The sequence below is a fragment of the Colius striatus genome, chromosome 6 (genome assembly GCF_028858725.1).
Source record: "Colius striatus isolate bColStr4 chromosome 6, bColStr4.1.hap1, whole genome shotgun sequence".
Taxonomy (NCBI): domain Eukaryota; kingdom Metazoa; phylum Chordata; class Aves; order Coliiformes; family Coliidae; genus Colius; species Colius striatus.
Window position 1 is genome coordinate 20,251,655 of NC_084764.1, and position 24,321 is coordinate 20,275,975.

The 24,321-nt window shown below is 36.2% G+C and overlaps 1 protein-coding gene across 2 annotated transcripts in view; it reads right to left on the minus strand.

Moving 5' to 3' along the window:
* SLC25A21 (solute carrier family 25 member 21) overlaps positions 1–24,321 on the minus strand; it is a 254,886-nt gene that overhangs the window by 65,384 nt on the left and 165,181 nt on the right. The window lies entirely within an intron of this gene.

The following is a 24,321-nucleotide window of genomic DNA, read 5'->3' on the forward strand; positions in this document are numbered from 1 at the left end:
TTTGAGTCAAAATCTGGTTTTGAAAATCTGAAATGGAACACTGTCATATGTTTCACTATGAAATGAATCCAATGCATAGTTTCTTTCCTTTTATATCTGACACAATTACAATAAAAATCAACCATAGACATGACCAGAAATGACAGCACCATTCATTTTTCAGAATTTAATAGTAAAATGAACAATACAAGCAAGCAATGAATTATTTTAATTAAAACCTTGTTTTCTCTATTCACATTTTGACAACAATAAAGATTTCAATAGGAAGCTTGTGGCCTTGAAAGGAAAATAAAGACTGTGATTTAAGACTGTAAACATCTTAAGATTTATTGTTTATGGATAGCAACCATGAATTTAACAAACTAAATTATTTTATGAAGTATTTCAGCGAGATTGCCCTGTTTCTTGCAGTTTTAAAACTGCAGCCAACACATTCAAGTAAATAGTGCAGAGAAACTTTGAATGCATTTTTAGAAATAAAGCTTCTTTTTAAACTAATAGCAGTCAAAAAAAGAGAATGTTGATGTTAGCAATTCCAGTCCACAATAGCCCCATATCAGATAATCGCTAAGTTAGATTTATTACTGTGTACAGTCGTAATTCTACAACACAAATAGGGTTCAACTATTCCAAGGAATAAATGACATTACTATGCCAGTCCTGTTCCACAGGTATACTGCTGTTCTGAGAAACATCTATTATAACTTACTCTAATCGTAACACTGAATCTCAATAACATATAACAAACAAAAGTGTTAAATAATAGTGTTCTCTCTCTCAACAGAATTCAGTAAGGTCAAATCAAGGATTGTATTGTGGATAAAGGCATTCATTTTAAGAACACCAGTATTTCCTAATTTGTGTTCTGTGCTAATATATCTAACATTTTCTTCACTTTGAGGAAAAATTTTCCAGTGATGTAATACAATTATTTGGGCAATTATGAAGGCAAGTCCACACCTTTTTTGAAAACAGTTAGAAGGAAACACACTGAGCCCCTCCATAGTCCCAATAAAAGTAGTTCAGGCACATCTGGGATCTCTATCTTGGGTAACCTCTTTTATTAGCACAAGAACTTGCTGCCAAGTTGGCAGAGAGCTCAAATAAGAGCTGATGCATAACATTTTGTCTGAAAAGAACCCTTGGGAAGGCTAATAGTTGAAAAAAATGCCTCAATGGCATCACGCAAAGTCCAATAGTAATATCAGCTACAGAAGCTTTTACATCATGGCAATCAAGCAATCAAAACAACAACAGAAAATGGATTCTATGCACATTTTATTATATTGAAGACTTGGTTATTTATATCTCTCAGTTCAAACCCCAAAATGTTTTCTTTTGCTTAAAGAAATCTTCCAAAAACTCACCAGAAATATCTTTTTCCAAGTATTTAAAAAAAAAAAACCAACTTTCTTAGTGCAAACTGTTTTCCTCAAGTTTCAAGATTTGACCCACTTGTAAACTCAGAATAAAGCATCACTGTTTCTAAAACATCCTCTGATTAATGCGCCTTTCCTCTCTTTCACCCTAGAAAAGCTCAAGCATGTGCTACTAGCATGTGTGTAAGGTCCCCCACTAAGTCTTGCATGCACAACTGTTTGTAGAACCAGGGTTTTTGTCCCAGACTCACTGTGGGTCTCAACAACAAGATGAACATACTTTTATAATTTTTTTTTTTATAGTAAACAGAGTGTTGACTTCTCAACTAAATTGAAATGATTTCATAAAATTGTGTATTTGATAGAAGTAATGAAAATCATAGCAGAAAGGCAATAATACCATACATAATTTATGTATATCAGATGAAGGATAACTTTTTGCTAGGTAAATCAAAGGAGGTTTACATTTATTTCAGTTTTTATTTTCAGTGTAGATAAGACCTTAGTATTGAAGGAGTCCGTTTGTTACATTGAGTTACACAAATAACATATCCCTTCCTTTAGGGTTTTTGGATCCATTCCTTCCCTAGTAAATCTTTTTTATAGCCTTAGCAGCGATCCTAAAATACATGCCAATTATGTGCTCCAACCTAGATCTGCGAACTGGGTTCTTTGATTCAGAATTGCTTGCCTCAATAAAATAAAGTGTAACTTTTTAATGAACTAGCTAATTGATCACCAGCACTTGTTATAGGAAGCTTTGGGAAGAGCTGAAAAAATGTTTGTTTGTTTTTCTGGAGTCAGCAGCCTGTATTAGTAATCTTAACAATACAGAGGAGTGAAAGCATTCACTTCAAAAAACAACCTGGCCTGTTTTTAATGATTGTTTAGAGGAATGAACACAACTGGGGGATACATAATGGCTTTCTCTGCTTCAAATCCCTTCCTTTCTGAAGGCATTATAAAACCACTGAATTTTAAGCATTTCTGAAAGCTTAAAAAAGCTTCTGGATGCCTGTCTTGCATATTATTAGCTTTGCTACAACAAAAAAAGCAAATTCTCCTATAAATAAAATTGGAGCATTAACTTCTGATCAAATTTATTATTTTGAAGTCCAAAAAGAAGAATCCACTTGCTGAATCCACATATGGGCAGAGAGGCTTTTCTAGGACTGGGATGAATGACCCGCTACTCACTACTAGTACACAACAAGCATCAGAAATCATGGGATGCCCCAATATGTTATGTGTTTGCTGAGATCTTTATCACTCTAAAAACGATCATCAGGTTAACTTTCCTCCCCTCTCATTTTCTTGCTTCTTGAGTTTCTAGTCAAAATGTTGTGGTACCACACACACCTACTCTGGGAATGATCACAGAGCTGTGGGAGACACAGTCCCCCAGTTACCTCTTCCCACCCAGAACTGCTGACTGTACCTATTGCTGGCTCTTATGGTTCCTCCAGCCTACTTTCCCAGCTCTTCCTCACAATTCTCACCTCCAGCTCAGACACCATGAGGGAATCTCCCTTTCTGGCTTGTAGCAACAGCCCACAGGGCTTGGTCTTTTGTGCCTCCTTTGATGGAACAGTACCTTTGTGGAAGTTTGTTTTCATATAAAAGTGTCGGGATACTGTTCCTTCCCTGTTCACTACAGAAGGCACAGGACTAGGATCTCAAAATGTGGAAATCATGTAAAACCATTTGAGGTTTTTGGGGTCTGTTCAGTGAAAACTCTGCATGATCGAAAACCATGAAAATATTTCAACTTATTCACACTCATCAGTGCTACAGCTCCTACTTGTGAGACAACTGAACCTAAATTATTCTTATTTTGATAACATAAGAAAGAACATTTTTTAATGTCTGTAACAGTCCTTGATCCATAACTGTCAATGGCCTAAGCCTGAAATCCCACAATGTAGAAGATGCTTGAGCCCTTTCATGAGTTCTCTAAAACACCATTTAACAAGGGATACATCTTACTGTGAGGCAACGACTTTACATAAACACACATCTCTTTAACTTATAGTTCTTGTTTATTTTATAGCAGCCACTGTTTTATTTCTAGTTTTATAAAATCTTCAGTCCACAGGATGATGCTTTCCTGTCCTCCTTCCTATTGAAAAAACCCTCTAAATACTCTTTTCTAATACAATCCATATCTATTGGAGAACAAGCAGATATGTGTGCTTTCTTAAAAAAAAAGAAATTATTTTCTTTCCCTCTAGCAGTTGCTAAATGTCTTGTTCCTGCTTGCTGAACATCTCATCAAAGTTGTCTTGTGCATGTCTGATGCTATGATATCCAGGTATTTAGTGTATAAAGTCCATTCAGCATGATGTTACTTAGCAATCCTCCCCTTTTTATTTATTGATCTGAACTGGAGAAAGATTTCCAAGTCATGCTGAAATCAGTTTAGTCATCTTAAAATCTACAAGAAAGACCAGTATTTTTCATATCTAGATTCAAGTACATAGTGAGCAGTTAAATCTCAATCCACATTACAGCTGCGTTGTAATGTGGAGCAGACTAGACTCACAAAATTCTTGCCACTGGGTTTACAAAGACTATACTCTCATGCATAAATTACATAATTTCTTGCTACTTTTATGCAGTGCTGATGACTAGTTCCTCAACCACAAAGTTTAGAAGGAATGAATAACACTAACTCAGAGAAGGAGGCTTTATACCATGTTGCAGTGTTTGCCAAAGACTATCAGTTTTAGCTGTATTTTCCTTCTCTTCACGTGTCTTTCTAGAATGTTATCATATATTCTTCTCTATTTTGAGTAAAGCTCCTAACATTTTCATCCATGGTTGGGACATGAAGTACCAAAGCAACTAATCTCAAGTACTGAGGTGTTTAGATGTTATAAAGAAGACAGTTACATAGTATAATATCAAAAGAAATTAAATTACCTGTGCAATGTTAAATTTAAATTGTCTTTTAAATACAGCTTTTTATACTTTCAGTAATTCCTATGATTCCAGACACTACTAGTTGTATTTACCATTACCAGCCTAAGTTGATAAAAACTGCATAGTCTGAAGCTTTACATAAATAAACATTATTTAACAGTTCACATGTTTATAATAAAATATAACTACATTATAATTTAAAAGTTAGATTTTTATTTGCTACCTTGAACATTTATTCAGGTGGTAAATCCAGTTGGTGTTATCCACTGATGCTTAGACTTCATGAAAACCTTTGCACTGCAAAATGCATCTTGATAATTTAATTTACCTCTCTTTTTGGCTCAAATTCTTTGAGATGCTTATGTTACTTACAGGATAATGACTAAATTGAGAGTATAATTCTGTCACTTATTTTAAAAGTAAATCATGTGAACTGTTGAAGAACTGAATATTAGATTTCAAAACAAAAAAAACCTAACTATTTTAAGCCAAAGATATAAATTTTGCCTGTGCAGGGGTCATTACTTTAAGTATTATAGTATTGCTATGATGATTATTTAACTGTAAAAACTGTATAAGAGTACAATACAGTAGTAACATAGAGACTAGGCAAAGAATAGAACTGATTCCAATTATTTTCTGTAGTAGATATAGATCAGCCTTCATCTAATTACAGACTTTTTCCACATATTTCATATTAACTTCACAAGAAATACATCAGAAGCATGGGTAGAGAAGTATTACCAGAAATTTTTTCAAACTTCATCTAAATGATTTCCACTTTGTTAAAATTCATGATGCCTCTTAGTTTCTTTACCTCTTTGTGAGTAACATGTTTTTATTTTAAGAAGAAGAAAGAGAGGAATAGTAATAATGGAAATAATTGTAAACCCTGAAACCTCAATGTTGTCTGCAGAGATGATCTGTATGTGAATTAGAACATCCTAACCAGGTATGATGGTCAAATAAAAACTCACCAAACACAAACCAATGAATTCCCGCATTTACCTACGTATTTATTAAACATTGCAACTCATAAATTTGTCCATTTCACATTTGGCCTTTGACTTATTGCAATCTTGATCCATTATTGTCCTCTCCCTTTCTTGTTATCCAGCAATTTGTCCTTTGACAAAAAAAATCTCAGAAACTGCCATAAAATATAAGTAAGGAAAAAAAATGTTACCAGTGGTTGAGAAAGGAGTATATTTACAGTAAAAGTTAAAGCCAGATCAACAACAGATTTAGCAATTTACCACAGAATTCAGAGGGAACATATTGGCTATTCCAATCAAGATTTGAATCCAGTAAGCCAATCATCAGTTGTCATCTCCCTTTAGGTTAGCTAAAAGTAATTTATCTAAACCATTACAAAACAATCGGTCTAAACTCTTTCAGTCTCAATGATGAGAACGTTCCATGTGTGGCTTAGTCTAAGCTCATAGTTTTTAAAGAAATGTTTTCCCGGAATGGACTGCATCACTGATAAGAGAAACAGCAGTCCTAAACATGAAAAAATGGCTTAGGTTTCACTAGTACTCTTGATCAGTTCTCTGAAAATGAGTCTCATTCTTAGCCCAGACAAAAGTACACTTATCAGAAAAAGAACATCTTTCTTGTACTTCCTATTCCTTTTATAGATGATACCCCTCTACCTCTTGCTTTTATTTTCAAGCTAAGCAACACACCATTCCATAAAAAATATCAGTAGGAAAAGAAAGCAGTACTATATATACCAAGAGTGTAACATGCATTTTAGAAATGAAAGCTATATTTTGTCAGTTATTACTCTGTGTATGTGTGTGTGTGTGTGTGTGTGTGTGTAATGGGAATTCAAAACAACAACAACAAATTTAGTGGAAATACCAAAAAACTGGTCAGAGAAATATAGCTGTTATGCTGTGCAAGTTCCATATACTTCCATAGTTCCATATACTGAGAACACTTGTATGTTTCATAGTAAGGTGAAACTACAGACAGAGGCTCAGAACTGGTACTGCACATGCAGTGCTTCCTATCTTCAATTCCTAGTTGTGTTTCTGGGGTCCTCCATCCAGCTAACAGCTGTGGGCTTCTATGAGCTCCTCACAAAGCACCAGCCTTTCCTCTCAGTTATGAACCTGCAAACAGCAGACATTTCTATTATCCTTTAGAAATGACTAATGTTCTTCTGTGTGAAAAGCCTTTATATAAGTCCTGTCAGAGCAGGAATGGCTCTGTCAGCCTCTTTGTCGCTGATACCTTGAAACTACAATTCTGTCCTTGAAACTTTGCTTTGGCTGCCTGAATACAACTTCTGAGCACAACTTAAGATGACACTAATGATCGTGAAGGGATAGCTATGTTTGAAAGATCACACAATATTTTTTGTGAAAAATCTTGCAACATGTGAGATCTTAAAAAACTTATGAAGGTAGGATCAGCTAGGAAGTGCTGACTGTAAAAGTAATAGGTAAATTTAAACACTGTGGTTTTTGTATATTTCACTTAGTTATGCTAGTGAAGAACCTGCAGAAACTAGAAATGGTAAATGCAGCGTTTTGGTTTTCACAGTGACAGTTTATTTCTGAAACCTCTTGTAATCTCTATTTCCTAAGTAAAAAGAACCCCTCAAAATCTATGGTTTTTTTTGCCCATATTGTAAACAGGACAAATAACTGAAAATGGCACTATAAGGAATAATTTGGTAATGTCAGAAACGGTGGAGCTATTTTTATGATTTAAAATATAGGCAGTCACTCATGGCCTAATACTTCAACCAAAGAAGTCTGGTTTTCATTAGCTTTGGATAAAGTCTTGTATGTTTTCCTTTAAAACAGCTTATAGAGAAACAACAGACAAAGTGATGAGGAATATAAACTAATGACTAGAAGAGATTCCACAGGAAATCAGATATTAGATTATATTATATGAAGGTCCAGTATTCAGTCTCAATTCAGGAAAAAATGAGAATGCAATTTGGTTGATTTCAGTGTGTAACATGTGCCTGTTCAGTTTCTTATGTCAGTTAAACATCTATTACAAAAATGTATATCCTCTCTTGAGCTCTCTCTGCTGGACTAGATGGACTTTTATTCTAACTCTGTTAAAGCCAGTCTTGTGTCTTGTGACTTTACTGTGACCTGTGAATCCATTATCAAGTCTCTGCAAATTCGAGCCTTTCAAAAATTTAAATGTAAGTATGAAAATTTCATCTATCAGCTAAATGGTATCAGAGTGGAGCAATATTTTTGCTGCCCTCAAAAAGTAACAGTATTCTCTATTACTTCAAAAAGATGTAACAGTAAATCTTAATGCAGTTTTGCAAAATAAAACATGTATCTGCTAAGCCACAGGAAGGCTTCAAATGAATAATTACTATTGGTCATTACTGTATAAAACCTGAAATACAAACAGTAAGCATTGTTCTAAAACTCTTCCAATTTAAGAAAACATAATTAAGATCTATATCCCACAGGAAAAAGTCACTTTTTTTCTTCAACAGTTCTTATAGAAAGGGCCAAGTACTTCTACATAGTTTTCTCAACAAAGCTTTGATTTCAGTGTCCCCTGTGGTAATCACACAGCACTTTCCTTCTAAGAAGGCAGGAAAATCGTTGAGGCTTTCTGGCAAGAAGATTTTGGGGGAGAATTTTTTGGAAGGTTGTTCAGTACTTTTCAGTATTTATTAGCATTTTAAGTTCTTTGATATGATCAATCCCATCAAAGCTTAGTCTATTATGATTTTTTTTTTGTATTAAAATGATTTAGCACCAAAAATTTGCAAACCGCAAAAAATGTTCTTTACACTTGCTCCCTATGGTCAAAGTAGGAAAGATAAGCAAAAATATCTTTTCTCCCAAAGGAAAGAAACGGTCAAATACAGAAATCCATATTCATTTTTAGTGGAAAACAGCCAAAATAAAATTGTGAGTTGCTGAAAGAAGTGTTAGTTTTGAGTGTTCACCCAATCTCCTATGCTTGTGCTGGAAAATATTTAAAAGGGAAACAATTTCATTAATATATTGTGGCTGAGATTTAAAAAAATACTGGAAGAGATACAACCAGACTTACTCTACTGAAAAGTACAGCTAAATATCATGCATTCGTAAACCTTAATCACACATCCTTTCTTATTAACAAACAAACCATTTAAAATGACTAATAGCTATTATACATAACATGGACATTACCTACTATGCATGCGGTGCTTCCACATAAAAATTACTTTTTTCTATTAAATCGTACGGATAAATGACAGAAAATGTAGCCGCTTAAAGTAACATTGCCTTTTCAAATTAAATTAGCAAACTGAGGAAATTCTGAAGACTGAAACTCAGATCTTACCCATCCAGCTGTGCCCCAATATTACAGCTTATATGGAATTCATTATCAGCCTGCGTTGAGTGACCTCAGCAATTCTTAATCTATAGTAGGGCACAATAAGGTAAGTTTTGGATGAAATTTCCTCTGAAGTGCTATGACTTTATCTGCTGTGGTGACTAAAAAGATCTAATAAAATACTGGAATACTCTTGCTTTCTGTAATATAGTTGACTTGAAATAGTGCACTTCCCTCTGTAAAAAGTAAAAATTTAATTCCATAACTTTTCAGAAAGTTTACCGTGTGTTGAAAGGTAGCTTGCCGGTGTCCACAGATACATAAACATACTTTCATCAAATCTTTGTGTAACATAAAAAAATTGTCCTAGAAAGTGAAGAGAACTGTGAAACCTGGGAATATAATCTGTTGATTCACTGTATAAAGATAATACAAAAATAAAGAAAATTAATTCTCACAAATTCAACATAATGGACAAACAGCAGCAATTTTCAGGCTTTAGTAGATTTATTTTATTTTTTCTAATAACTCTTAGACTATTAATAGTTAACAAAAATAATTATAAACAAAACTCAGAGGAATCTAGAATCCAGGTTGTATGATGTGGTCAGAAGACTGACTTTGAGCAGCCAAAATTGAGAATCACAGTTGGTACAAAGCTGTCAAGATACTATATTTTTTCAGAACTAACAAGCCTCATCCAATGAGATTATTCTTCTTATCTGTAAATATATTTTGAAAACTACCGAAGTTCAACCTTAAGTATTTTATGGCCCAGTCTTAAACACTAGAAAATAAGTCTTAATGCTGTAATGGAAACACTAATAGAGTCTTGACAACTGCAGTGAAAGGCTGCACCTTTATATCACAACATACTCTCACAGCTGAAAAAAATCGCTAGTTACTCAGGATAGTGTGACAAAAAAAGGGTCATTATTTTAGAAAAGACAGTTGCTTGAAAACTGGCATAAGGTGGTAAAAATTAAAAAGGAAAGTTTCTTTTTTTTCCCCCCTCAAACTCAACCTAACTACTCCATAAAGTAATGCACAAATCATTCATTATAATGAGTCATAACAATGATTTGTGATCTTCCAAGTTTTCACTTTATGCCCCTCTGTTTTTCCTTAAAGACAGAAGGATAGACAAAGACTGGAAACTTTGGGTCATATGGATCACGGCACCACTGCTATGTCTGGAATTTTCTTATAAATATCCTATTGCTCTGAGGTTCATAGGCCTGACTGAAACAGCAGGGACGATCTCATTTGTACTTTTATAGTTGTAGAGGGATTTGCAAGAGTTAACGCAATTTTCCATAATATTTCTTACCGACTTCAGGAATAAAGGGAGAGTTCCTTTTTTAATCAGTATCTGAAACATTGTTAAGTCTAAAGAAACACAGGATTTCTTTCAGATTTACAAAGACTTTTCCAAGTGCTGACAATTTTAAAGGTACAAAGCAAGGCAAGTTTTTAAAAAGACAGAGGATTTCAGCAAAACATTTGAGTGTAGCAGGCAGTACAGAAGTTTGGAGGATATATTTCTCAGCAGATTTTACTACTTGCTTGCAGCCTTGTGCCTTTTAAAGATTGCTTTTACAAAAAGAATTGAAAAATTATTCCTTTTGATTTCATTAAAATCTTTGAGTCAAGGAAATACCTTCAGGTTCTATTAAGGTGATGTGCATCTCAGAAAGCAAATTAGTTCACTAATCACCATTTGGAAGCTGGAAAAACTTTCATATTGTACAGTCACAGAAGTTTTTTAAAGGCATTTTGTTCACATTCTTCTCCAGGCAGGCAAGCAGTCTGCTTGGCCGATATGACTCAGCTATTGAGCGCAAGGACTGAAAACCAGGCACAAGAAAAGATAATTCTGATGTTGCCATGCAGGCTACTGCTTTGTTTCCTTTGCACATTTGGTATCCTTTCCATACATTCACTTAGTCAAATCTTCGTATTGCTACATGGACTCAGAGACAAAACTAAATGAAGCTGAATTACCGAATGTCTACTGATAAATAAAATGGGCTTGTTGAAAAATGACTGTTGGAAGTGCTTTTGTATGCTTATACAGAATTAATAGGGAATTATATATTATTACATATAATGAATACGATTAGGGCTTTGTTGCTTCATACCTTGCTATTTGTTCTCTAACGCCAAACTGAGTAAGAGTGCAATAAATAAGTATAAAACATGTACAATGCGTAGACATGCCACCTTCCTCTCTCTTTTTCTTAGCATTTAGGCCAGCTAATGGAAGAAGCAATGATATGGCTAGCTCTTTGGAAGAAGAATAGCATAACTTATCTTCTTCTTAAGTTATGCTAAAGTTCTTCCAAAGACCTAGCCATGTAGACTGTGCTACTGGTTTGATATGTGACAGTATGCTAGCAGTATGTCTAGCTCCTCCATTGTGGTTCTAATCTTTGTGCAATGTAATCTATACACATAAATAGGAATCCAAGGGTCCCCAGGATACAACTTTCCCTGCTATGAAGCCCTAAAGGTGCCCAGACTAACATATGAGAAGGGCTTACTGTACCTAAATATTGCAGAGTAGATTGATATTATCCTTGTTAAAAATCTACACCTTGTCCACTTTTGGCCTGAACCCCTCTCAAGAATAAGCTGACCTTAAAAGTCTGCAGAAAGGAATCTCTAGTTTTGTTACCTGCAGGGGAGAGTTTTTAGCCTTTCTCTGTTTCAAAACTTCCTTGAAAATGCAAACAGCCATTCTGCCTACCAGCTAAGAGACTTACCACCTGCCCTGCCAATTTATTAGAGGTCATTTACTAGAGGTCACAAGATGCCAACTTGTCATTCGAACTGGCAGCACAAACTGCAGTGTCACAATTGACAAACACTACTACTTTTGTTGCAGGAAGTTTTCACCATGACCTAGTGATCTGGGAAAAGGGCAAATAGGGAAAGTCAATCACAGAGGAATGACTGATGGGTGTATAGGGAGTAAGCAAAATTATGAAAAGAGGTTGGAGACAGAAGAGTGTGGTCCTAAAGAAACACTATGTATTGAGCAGATGAAAACCTTGAGGCAGTCATTGGTCAAAATATGAGCAATGTATTATTGCCTCTGCTCCTTCTTTGTCATCTCTAACACCCATAACCAAACACTGCAGTTCTGCAAATTTCCCTTTTCTTTCTGCTCCTGCGCTGAAGGGATAGTGATAATGGAGACATAAATGATATCTGAATTACCATGTGGTAGTCATTTACTGTACCATAATGTATCAAATTATGATGCTTAAATCATCAGCTCACATTAGCAATAGAATTGGCTTCAAAATATATTAGAAACCTATGTTTTAACTTTATATTAGGTACCTCTGTAGGACTTTCTATCCTGAACAATAAATATTTCAAAAAGGTATGTCATTTTCAGAGGTTTCCTAGACTTAGCCCACATCACATCTCTAATATCAAATGGCATCTTTAACATGCCTAAAGTCTTTTTTAGAATCAAAGATACTCTTCTGCTCACTGTTCTGTTTATCCATACTTCAGCAATTGCTGTTTTCCTTCTAACCACTAGAACAGATGTGTGCACAAAAATAACTTCCCTAAAATACATAGAGGAAATATAGTATGACTAGAGAAACTAATTTTCTTCTAAGGAATGTTTGATGTGAGAATACTTCAATATCTATGCTACTGTTACAAATTATGTCTGAAGAAGACGAGGCATGATCAAAAGAGTAATGTATTTCCAAATCTGCTCACATAATGGCCTCTAAGTAGTCTACAAACTTACTGTCTAGGGTCAGGACTGTGTACTAAGAAATACTTGACCTGCTTAATTTCTTGTCATTCAGTTTCTGTCCTAAGGGCTGTGACTGTGTGGACTTTCGATTAATATCTTGAAGAAGCTCTTCAACATAGTCAATACAACCAATTGCAAACATCTTTTAGATATGGCTTGTAGCCTTCAGAAGAAGAAAAAAATCTATAGAAAATGAGCACCAAAATACACCAAGTGTCTAACCAGTGGATAGATACTGAAGACATTGGGTAGATACTGGATAAAAGTGGGAAAAATCCTTACCGTGTATCTTGATAAATGTGATATTATCTAAAACTGTTTGTCTACTCCTATAGACTAGGTTATGCTATAAGCAAGAAATCACATTCTAAAAATTGCAGAGGAGAGTCTGAGTCTATCAGTAGTAAATCACTTTCACCTGTTCTCTCTTTAGTAGCAAGAACTTCACATAGGTAAGAAAAATCTCTTTCTGAAAAAAATCCCAGCTGATTTACATAGTATTTAAACAGCAGATTCAAGAAGTAATTTCCAAAGCTCCACCAGAAATCCATTTATTTACCAGCAACAAGCCCTCATTAGACTTCTAAGAAGTTTTATAAAAGAAGCCAGGGTGTGAAAAACCCCACCAAGATTCACATATAAACCCAGAAGCTCTAGGAAATGCAGGTATAATCATTTGACTGATTTTATATGTCCATGCATATACATACACTTTGTCTTGCCTGTAATTACAAGGAACAGAATTTGGTGTGTTATCAAAGAAAAAAGGTTCTCAGGAAGAAACAATGAACACAACAGTAATTCACATCTTCAAATCCCTTAATATGCTTAGTATACACTTGCATGTTAGTTAAACAAACATAAATCAATAGATTGACATATGCTATAGAGTTTAGGTATCAACTTAACACCTCTGCATAAAGTTAGTGAGAAGATTTATAAAATCAATTTGAATTTATTATTTCTAGAATGAGTAGACAAAAGTCTTTGAGGATTAATTTCATGCTGTGGGTTAAATTTCACTCTCATGATAGGCCAACTATTGCCTGAGGCTCTTCAGATAATGAACCTGCCAAGGGATTAGCAAGGAAACACTTGTGTTATTATAAATCGTGTACACTTCCCTTTCTAACCAACTTCATCCTTCATGACATTAACAAATTACACTCTCTGTCCATGTTTCAATAGTATGAGAGGTTGTGAATGACTCCTAACCAATAGTATGTAAGATAAGATCTTCTCAAGGCATAAATAGCTATCAGATTTGGTTGAAAAATCCAGACCTCCTGAAGTGAGAACGTGCGACATTTCATGTCAGATCTCTCCAAGACACAGAGAAATATTGGTATGGAAAATATGTCTTAAAAATATCAGCTGATACAGTCTAAAATGGTTTATAGAGAAAGATGCACAAGTGAATTAAATGCAACGCAGAAACAGAGCCCATTTTAGGGAGAATTAATCTACCAAAAGTAGTCAAAATAAATCCAAACAAAGACGTTAACCTCTTGGCTTCACTGTAAACAATGGATTTACCATAGAGCTCAAACATGTAATCTACCTATGTGTATTAAACTAGAAGCTCCAATAATGATTTTATGCCTAAGGCCAGTCAGAATATTTATGATCCAAACATAGATGTTTTCTATATTTGATCTTTTCCTCCTTCCTTTTTTTTAAAAAAATATCTTCACATTTACCTCAGTTTCTAGACAATCCAGGCCAAGCTGCACTAGTAGTGAAATTCTGTAATATTACAATGTTAAAGTAGAAACCTGACATAACGAACTGGATTCTTTATTTACACACTACCATATAAACAGAAAGGCAAGAAAGAAGTCCAAGCTCTGAACCTTCTTTTTCTGATTCAAATCAGTTCAGGACAGCATTCCCTGAATTTTAGAGATGGTAGTATTTCTGCTGATGTCTCCTGTGGAGAGGAATATTCCTAAAAATAGTATGGTTCTGGTAACACAGCCCACTCTATTGCATATTTCAGAGGAATTGAGCACAATCATGGAAAGCAATTTTTGGTACCTTATTGCATTCCCACCTCTTCTGAATCATCTCCAGGATGCAGCATCACACCACTTTGTGACAGTTTAGCCCGTCCTAGATGCCAGGTGCCCACCAAGTCGTAATAACATTGCCCCTCCTAAACTGAACAGGGGAGAGTGAAATGTACCGAGAGGTTTGTGAGTCAAGGACATGGAGATCACTCAGCAATTACTATCACAGGCAAAACAGACTCAACTTGGGAAGAAATTATTTAATTTATTAATGAACAATCAAAACGCAGTAGGGAAAATGAGAAGTAAAATCAAATCTTAAAACACTTCCTCCCACTCCTCCCTTCTTCTCAGGACTCTCCATGGGAGATAGTCCTTCACGAACGAACTTCTCCAGCATAGGTCCTTCCCATGGGCTGCAGCTCCTAACCAGCTACTCCAGCATGGGGTCTCCCACAGGGGCAGCTCCTCACACCCTGCCCCAGCATGGGTCATCCACTGGGAGAACAGTCCTTCAGGGACAGACTGCGTAGGTTCATCACAGGATCACAAGTCCTGACAGCAAACCTGCTCTGGTGTGGTCTCCTCTCTCCATGAGTTCTCTGGTCCTGCCAGGAACTTGCTCTGGTGTGGTCTCCTCTCTCCACGAGTTCTCTGGTCCTGCCAGGAACTTGCTCCAGTGTTGGATTTCCACAGAGTCACAGCCTCCTTCAGGCATCCACCCGCTCCGGCATGGGGTCCTCCACGGATTGCTCCCCCGTGCTCCCTTTCATGGACTGCAGGTGAACAGCTGCCTCATCATGGTCTTCACCACAGGACACGGTGGAATCTTTCTTCCAGTGCCCGAGCACCTCCTCCCCCTCCTTCTACACTGACATTGGTGTTTGTGTCTCACTCCCTTTTGCTGCTGCCGCCTTTTAGCAGCTTCTCACCAACTTCTTCTCCTTCTCAAATACATTATTCGCAGAGACATTACCTTAGTCACCAACTGCCCTGGCCTTGGTCAGCAGTGAATCCATCTTAGAACTGACTGGCAAAGGCCCTATGAGCTACAGGGGAAGCTTCTGGCAGATCTTTGTTTAAAGAAGCCACCCCAGTAGACCTCCACTACCAAAACGTGGCCCAGACAAAACCACTATACACCTCTAATCACCACACATTAATCATCCATGTTAAAATACTGAGAGATTTATTCTTAGTTCTGGATTGTAAAAGGCATGAGCAATGTTTTCTTTTACTCCTCTTTTCAAACAGCCTGGGCACAACCCCTTGCTAATACTTCCTTAAACACTTTGAGGGAACACAACCTAACAGGTTGTCCCTGGACCTCAAAAGTGTGAGCTTATGATGTTGGAAAAGCAGCCAGTTTTGTCTCTTTGCTTCTGTTCTGCAAGCTAGTGAGTTCTGTTCTTCCTCACTGTAGTTACAGACTGCTGCCTTTCCAGCCACCATGAGTCATGCTGAGAGCTATGCCAGATGACTTGGACCTACTTTGTGGCTGGTATTGTTCTCATATAACCAAAACAGAGAAAGAGGAATTTTGCCATTGTGCTCTTGCAATACAATTTTCTTTATTGCCTACAGTATTATTTCCTGCACTTTCTTCTTAACTTGCTAACTGGACAGGAAAGCACACAATTTTATTAGGAGGCAGATAGTATAGAGTAGCAAACATCTCAGGTTTGACAGTTTGCAATTCTGACTCCTTGGACATCATTTAAAGATAGGTAACTGCTCTCCTAAGGTACTTCCACAGCTGAGCCAGCTCTGCATCCAACAGTGGGACCAGACTTTTAGCCAAAATTATTTTTAATGAAGAACAAAACCTATTAAAATGACTACTAAATGCTCCCTTTTACTAAAGGAATCCTTGGGCAGTGTAATGAGTTCAATTGCCAGGGGCTTACATACTTTTCCAGGACTAGAGGTGCTGCAGACTAGGCTACTAGGATTAAGGTGACCTTAATACTATGATGACAGTCAAGTGTCACTAACATTTTACATTTTCCACTTGGGTTGTAATTTGGTGAATGGTGGCAAAGCCAACTTAAGAAAATCACTGCTTGTTGCCAGTCTCTTGGTTTTGCTGATGCAAATATTCATGAGGCTACACCATAGAGGAAAACCAAACACCATCCATCTGAATTTCTCTTATTAACCAGAATTACTTTATTTTCCATGACAAATTCAAAGCTGCTCTTGGGTGCACGTATAAAATTCACACTAAAATTAATACAGTTTTGCTTTAAGTAATTACTTTCATTTTCCTAACATAGCCTGCTCTTTTTTTTATACCACAGGATCTTGTAGATACTATATTCAGCATAGTATCTAAGAGACATATCATCACATGCTGTGTGTCTCCATATCTCAGAAAGTATTAAGCTTACAGCAGAAAGTGATGCCTTCATCTAAAGGGGTGAAAAGGAAAAAGAGCTATTAAAGAACTGCTATCGAGTGGAGTGGGAATGAATTGGACACGAAGAACCTGGGATAGATTGTTAAAAAGGACAAAGAGACAGGGGGAACAGATTTAGTGGAAAAGGGCTGCCACTAATGCAAGGTGCACAGAAAATAATAATAATAAAAAAAAGAGACATTATTAGAGCTACAAAGTGAAAAGATGAATAAGGAGAAATGGGAAGCTAGAAACAGAAATGAAATTATCTGGGCCACAAGGATTTTCAATGATTTGTGCATGTGTTTCATGATACATTCTTTAACAAAACCCTTTTCAAGATTTTCCCTGCGTGTAACTGTTTCATGTTCTCTCATTCTCTGTTGCTTGCTTCTGTAGGTGGTAGGTCCATCCTGTGTAACTTCTTAGAGAAAACTTTCAACTTTAAATGTTCCCACAAGATACAATTCTTAAGGCAGATATATAGAAATAAAAATGTGCAACGAGAAGTTTATTTTTGAGACCTCTTTCTCCTTAAGTCCACAGGATATGTAATAGTTGGCATTTGAATCAGGCAGCATCAGGAATAAGGATGATGAAGTTGACATATAATAAGCAGAAATTAATGTGGTCATATAGCCCATTGTTACTTTAGAGGCACATTATGGACTATGCAACTTTGTTCCCTGAAAGAAAATGGCTTTAGGTTCAGACATATTATATTCATATAGGACATAACAATACTGTGTATTTTGCAGTCAGTCATTACTTGAATAAAAAAATCTAAAGTCAGCTTAAAACAATTTTATGCTATGCTTCTAATCATAGAATGGTGTACTTTCTACTTTGTACTAAAGAATTTACATTCCCATCTGTCACATATTACTTGTTGCCTCTTTTCCCCCTTCCCTGAGGGGAGCTTCTTGTTTTGACAGCATTTTAGTGTCTGTACTTCTGGCTAACTCTTGATTTATCTTCATTGACTATGAAACTCTTAGCTTATAGAGAAACAATTTAAAGAAAAATCCTACCAACAAACGGACTAACAGAAATAAGAGATATATCTAATTGCTAAACATCACCTGCTTTTATTCTTGTTTTTCCCAAAGAAAATCATATTTGGATGTGATGGATATCAATTACCTTCCTTGTAAGAGATTTGCCAAGCAGTTGTCTGCTGGCCAAACTGATATCCTGAAGGATTTTTTTGCATTTTATAGACTGAGAATTTTCTATTAATATATGGCATGTACAGATGAGGTCAGTGGGAAAATGATTTTTAGTGGATAACCAGGTGGCAAAGATTCTCATTATGAGATGAGTATTCAATGATATTCATCTCCACTTTAACAGCACTATAATGCAACAAACACACTGATTAACTCTAATCAATTTTTACAGTTTTATATAAACACTAAATCCAGTGACTAAAGAGAAACTGAATAGACTTAACATATTAATGATAAGTAATCAGAATGAATTATTTATTCCTCTCTGCCAGGTGGTAATAAAAATTTACCTAGCAAGCTCTTTTGTGTCAGATTTTTTCAAATTTACAGCTAACCTAAACTTTGAAAAGAGAAGAGCTAGGCATTGCTTGACAAGCTGAATTAATGCATCTATCAGCATTAAGCCCATTCTACACAGTGACATCTCTCCAGTAGGTAAACTGCCTCTGAGACTAATGTGTCTTCACTTGTTACTTCACTCCTTTTTGGCTAAGGTCTGAAATGCCAAGGGATACAAATGATCTTGTCTTCAAAATAATTTAAAGCCTGCTGTAATACACAATGGAAAACACAGAGAGCAAGGTCTTGTCAAAATGCAAAATCAACAGAGAATACTGGGAGGCAGAGCTTGCTGTCTGTAATGTGATCCTTCCACACAGCATAATCTCCATTTTATTTTGCCTAATGAGGCGGGAGTTAAAACAGCTGACCTGATCAAATTCAGATGGAAGCCCTAAAGGATGAGCCCCCTGCTGCACTCTTGTCCCGACACCCTTTGTTACCTCCAAGTGAGCTGAAACCAGGCTGTGAACCATGTAAATAGGAGGTTTCCAGGTTAATGAAAAGCTGCAACACTCTTCTAAATCAGGACAGAAGGTTATGCTTTTCTAATCCAAAGAAAGTTTCATGAACCTCAATAATGAAGTTTAATGAATGCTGGTCATTTTGAACCTCACAAATAGAGACTGGACAAAGGGTAATAAATTCCTTAAGAAACATTCCTTATTCTATAGCTACTGCTCAGCACATATTATTAGAATAACACGAATTTGTTTTCTTATGACAAATTCAAATATATCAATTAAAAAGGATGTCTTGGGAAAAGGTAGGTAATGGTTCTTATGAACTGATGTTTTCATTAGGTGATGGCATGTTTGCTGTTTCATTTCATTACTTATCTGCCAAGCTGTTTCTTTCAACACCAAATCAGAATCTACATGCTACAATCATGTAACACATTCAACTTTAGTCCATGTGCTTCACCTGCAGACACAGATAAATCTTTAAAAGTAGGCAAATCATAAAAATTGTCTATATTATCTTTCAGCATATACCATAATTTGCAATCTTTCACACAAAGGAAATTAAAATTAGACTCACCAACTACACTTCTACCTGTCACTTGAAAGATGAAACTGTCTTGGATAGTATGACTAGTGTCTACAGAGAGGTATGGAGAGACTAAATGTGTTAATTTGGTCTGTGTTTATAGATTTTGTTCAGCTTTGAGTGTGAAGGTTCAAATGTGCTCACAAAAGATCACGTAGACAAATGAGGTGGATAAGATATACATAAAAATACCTTGGTGTGTCTCTGGAGTTTCATTAATAAGTTTTAATACATTTCCCAGCTTGGGATGTCTGCACTTTTTCTAACATGATGCATTCCATATTACAAAAATATACATACTAATATATAGAGTATACATTAAACTGGACAGCAAGATATTGATGTCTGTGTGGCCAAAAAAATACATGTATGATTTATGTATGGCTTGTGCATTTACATTGTTTTAACTAGACTGAAAAATTATATTAATTTAATTTATCTATCTTAAAGAAAAGTCTGACAGATTTCATGTCATATTTTAGGCTTTTCTCCTGGATGGCTACTCATTTGTGACTTATTACAATCTCTTTTTCCTTTCTTCAATTAGGCATTTTTGACATCACTTTTCATACATTCCAGTAATCAATTCCAAAGCCATTCATCAGGATTTCAGAAGCCACTCTTGAAAAATTAGATACATGTGCTCAGTGTAAATGGGAATGCAATGATTTATGACACAGGTCATTCTGAAAACCCATGAGTTCTTCTCCAATGACATGCCAGAAATCACAACTATTACTATAGGGCTGTGATCTGTTTATTATACAGCTTATGGGTGGTGTGTCACGTCTAATTCATTTTTAATGTGTTACATTTTTCTGGTTGATTTTTGAAAACAAGATTTACAGTTGTTTGGAGTTTGACAAGAACAGTAAACTGCTGGTTTAGTTAATAGGTTTTAAAATGGACTGATTAAACTATCAGCCTGTTTGCACTCAGTGTTCAAGCCATGAAGGCAGTATTGTTTTAATTGCAACTACAGCAGTCAGCAGTTCTGCAAATCATGTGTTATGCATCCCTTGGGTGAAAAAAACATGGATGCTCAAACTAACTGGCAAGAAAGAAATTAAATTCCTGAGTTCTCTTCAGTTTACAAAGGGGAGAAGGTGGCAGTCACGATAGAAGAAGGTTATTTCCCTAAGTCCATGACCTCAGTTACCCTCTCAAGGGAGAGATAAGTGTGTTCCTGAACCATCCAGCTCCTAAAGCCTTGTCATTGCATCTGCTAGAAAGGTACTTACCCAGCTCCTTCCCATTGGTGACATGAGAGTAACAAAGCAGCTCTGTCAGACACACAGCACAAATCAAATGAGGTTTTTCATGGTGCTCACCACAGCTAAAAAGCCAGCAAAGCTGTTTACTGCTTTGGAACTGGCACAACTTCTAACCACTGGTTAAGGATAAGCTTATAGAAAATATCAACTAACTAGTTTATCACAGTATAGATGCAAATACAGCTTTACCAAAGCTGTAACAGGGCTGCAGTCCTCAATTAACGCTATTTCACACAGCATACAATTCTGGTTGCCTGAAAGAACACCACCCACGCAGCTACGAACCACAAACATTCAGTCAGGAGACACTTCTGCAGCTGTGAATGTGGGAACTAAGTCATGACTAGCAAGTCTAGCACAGACACCTCAACAACGCTGGCGTGCTCTTACATCACTTTTGCTTTTACACTGAGTCAAAATCTGGCCAAAATTCTTGTAGTTATGTACAATCTGTTGGAATTACATACATGCTAAAGCAGCATCCTTCCCTACATCTTAATACTTAAACATTATTCATCTTATTTACCTTCAGTCATCTTTGATTCAAGTGTCAAGTTAAGTCGGTTATCTAGGCTTCCTGCGGAATCAGTGCAGAAACACTGCAAAGTCCAAAGTCCAATTCGTACCATCCAAAGATGAGTATCAAGGACTGCTGGAATCACTTCTGCATAATTGTTCCTCTCTTTCCCTTGACTATAGATGGAGCTGTCTACCTTTGATACACTGCCAAGGCTCTAGCAAGTGCACTTAAAAAGAGGCACACATTTGTCAATGGTCTGTTTGGCCTTCAACCAGTAATAGAGATATTTCATGTGAAAATACAAACAACTTCACATAGCAGGGAGCAGATCACTTAAACATGCCAGAAAACTATTACCAAGTATCCCCAGACTCCCACAGCATACCCTCATGGCATGGCACCACTGCAGGTGTCTCAGTATTTTGTGGAGTTCATCACAGGAGCGGCATTGGTGAAATTCAGATAGGTAGTCCACTTTGGTCTGCAATCTTTCTGCACAAAACTGCAATGCCTGGGGTAGGCTGTGCTCTTTGGATGTTAGATGACTCTGCAGGATGACAATGGAAAGGGGCAGAAGGTCTAGGACAGGGGCAAGGCATAGGAGGAAGTTCAAAGTTGGCAGGCTCAGCACCAACAGACATGTATGTGAATAGGTAGTTACAATAAAAACATACATTTGATATATAATTGCTGGACTTATTAATGATCTAGACTGTAGAAAAGAGAGATAAAATGTTGAAATGCTTCCTGAAAAATGCAGCAGAATTAGACATCAATGTACACTTAATCCCAGAAAAGCACTCATGAAACATAAAATTACTGAAATTTATTTCACTGACAACTGAAAACAAGAATGCTCCTTTCATTAAAAACTAATGTCAGAAATACCAAGATGCCACCAGGAGAAAATATGTTTTTCTGAGATTTGTGAGTCCACTCTGCAGATGTCTTGGCCTTGTTTGTTTTGCTTCTGATCATCCCACTTCCTCTTTTCTCACCATCCCCCTGTTCAGAGCTGAGCTGGCATTACATGCATAGTTCCCCTGCTTCACATTCCTGGAAAACGTCTGGGTAGAGCAGTCCTGCCTTGTATATGTTCAGAAAGGTCTACAGGTCCTGTAAAAGGGGATTTTTCTCAAATAAAAGTAGACACTGAGTAGCAAGAGAAGGGGCAGGAGTCTGGGGATAGTAGTGAAAAAGGGGTTGTGCTGTGGAAGATCTATAACCAAGAAAATAATGGACTCTACACACAGCACGACGCTGTCCTGTGGCTTTCACCATAGAATGAAACCACCCTGGACTAAATTCTAGTCTTTGCAAATTCAGGAGCCTAGTGGAAGGAAGGAGAGGGAGACTGAGTGAGTGAGTGAGTTAACGAGTGGAGAATAGAGACAGGAAGAGACCGAATGATCTTACTCACAACCTACAAAACCTATTCAAGCCCACATCAAAAAAATCATAGTTATATGTGGTACAACTCCTTTACCAATAGAGTACAAGACTGAAATGGGTTCACCTACCACTTGCCCATTTCTGCAAGGTTGTTCCACTTGTCCCTTCTCTGTCATTCCTTTAAAACACTTCAAAGGGCAAAGGAGTACAATTTGAATCAATCCTGTTATATTTAAAGTCCAGATTAAAATCATCGAGTGTTATGGCACTGTACTGTGGCTTTCATATGCAATGCCTGAAGAGCCGTTTAAATGCAAGAAAAAAAATACTTCCAAATAACTGCATGGACAAGTGCAACCTGTTGCTTAGTCTGCAATAATTGCATACTTTGTTCTTCATCCAAAGGGATCATAATTTTGCAATAGTTTTTGCTTGAAAGTAAGGAATTTTAGTTCTATAGGTATATATTTTTTAAAACTATTTTTACTCTAGTAGTTCTCTGTTTAATCTTGGATTATGACAATAGGATTCATCAGCTAAAAAATGAAGGCTGCTTACAGGGAAGAAAGACAAATATGGTATTAGATTTTACATTAATGAAAAGACTTTGTTTGCTGGCAGATAGACCAGAGGATGGTAAAACAAAAAGACTGTGAAAATGGAGTGAGGATTTAAATTGCCAGGTTTTCTAAAGATATATATCAATAATATCTTAAAGTAATGATCTCAGAAAGTTCTCAGATTTCGTATAGGAATTAAAAAGAGTGCCAAAGGATGAGTTTACATTACTGAACACAAAGTTTTGTCTAGATGATGTTTTATTTCTATTTCCAACTTACTATTTTATCTATGAAGTACAGAGTTGGTGCTAGCATCTTTGAGGAGTAGAATGTATTAGATCAGCTGTTAGAAGCATCTTTTAAAATCTTTTCTCCCCCAGGCACAACTATGTTCAGCCTTCTAGCTACTGTTTTATAGCATAAAGTCTGCTTTCAGGGCATTAGGAGGACTAGGTTTGGATTCCAATAAAAGAAAGAGAAGTCAGAAGGTTCCTCAAGATAGAATGTTTTCTAAACTACTCAGGAGACCATTTACTGCACAAAAGTTACTATAACAATGGTAAATGCAGTATGCTCTCTGCATCATATGATGTTTCATGTGCACTGCACAGCTCTGCCATATCTATTTCAGTTTTATACTGCTAATCTGGGTGGAATGATTTATTCTTTGGCAATACTTCTGGCTATATTATCTACTAGATCATTCTGATAAAATACTAAAGATGGACTAATTTCAAATGAAAAGCTCCTAGAATTAGCTCATGAACTCTGGGAGTATGGCCCATGATTTGAGTTGGTTTAAAGATGCTTAACCTTCTGCTTTGAGTTACACTTAGCTAGCTGTACAAGGAAGAGTGATTCAGACAATAGGTATTTTCATCTTATTTAAAAAAATTAAAATTCATCCCAGAAACCAAATTTACCAAAAACTATCATGCACATGCCTTTTCAGCACAACTGATTTTAGCTCTTTAAATGGTTGTTAATCCTTGAAAGTTTAAACTCTTTGCATGTTTATTAAATAAAGATAACCAGCAATGTTTCACAAAAATTAGGTAAGTTGAAAAAGAACAATCCTCTTGTAGTAATTTATCTAGTAATTTATCACAGAATAACACCTTATTGACAACAACTGTAAGCATACT